Consider the following 712-nt stretch of genomic DNA (forward strand, 5'->3'; position numbering starts at 1 on the left):
AAGCAGTGACCTCTCAATTCATCTAATTAGATAGAGAATAAGTTAAGATATCATGTTACAATGCCATTTGTTTTTATCATTTTTAAGAGGTTAGTTAGGTCAAAACAAAATGAATTATACCATTTTATCTCTCCTATAAAAAAAACTAACGTTCTTAAAAGAAGAGTCATTAAAGTTATTCATAATAATTTATTCTTTTATATTATGTATAAAATTTTAAAAATTCATGAATAATGCAATGAAGATAATTTTTGCTAATTACGTTTTCTTTTCCAAAAAAAATACACACAAACTTGTTGAATGAAAGAAGGGATGAAAAATCAAAAATTAAAATGGAGATGCAGGGGATCGAACCCTGTACCTCCCGCATGCAAAGCGGGCGCTCTACCATTTGAGCTACATCCCCAATTGTAAATTTTTAACATTGCAACTATTTATATCGTGAAACATATATGTTCTTTTTGATAAATTAGAATTTATAAAACTATTTTCCGTTGAATATATTTTTCTAAAATCAATTTTATAGTGACGTGATATCTTTGAATGCTTATATTCTAAAATTAAGTTAATATTAAACTAAAGTATAACATTAAAATTTTTCTTTTTCAAAATTAGTTTATCAATTTGGAAGGATTAAGTATTTATTCAAACAAAAAAAAATAGAGAATCGTACCAGGATTCAATAGAATAAATTTTCTCTAATACAAAATAA

The 712-nt window shown here is 24.9% G+C and overlaps 1 non-coding gene across 1 annotated transcript; it reads right to left on the reverse strand.

Annotated features, from left to right (window-relative positions):
- Positions 1–333: 333 nt before the first annotated feature.
- On the reverse strand, positions 334–406 carry TRNAA-UGC (transfer RNA alanine (anticodon UGC)). The gene has a single exon. It is a non-coding gene; the product is annotated as a tRNA-Ala (tRNA).
- Between the last annotated feature and the right edge of the window lie 306 nt (positions 407–712).

Source organism: Vigna unguiculata, chromosome 9, assembly GCF_037176805.1.
Source record: "Vigna unguiculata cultivar grain cowpea cultivar isolate G323 ecotype 2 chromosome 9, ASM3717680v1, whole genome shotgun sequence".
Taxonomy (NCBI): domain Eukaryota; kingdom Viridiplantae; phylum Streptophyta; class Magnoliopsida; order Fabales; family Fabaceae; genus Vigna; species Vigna unguiculata.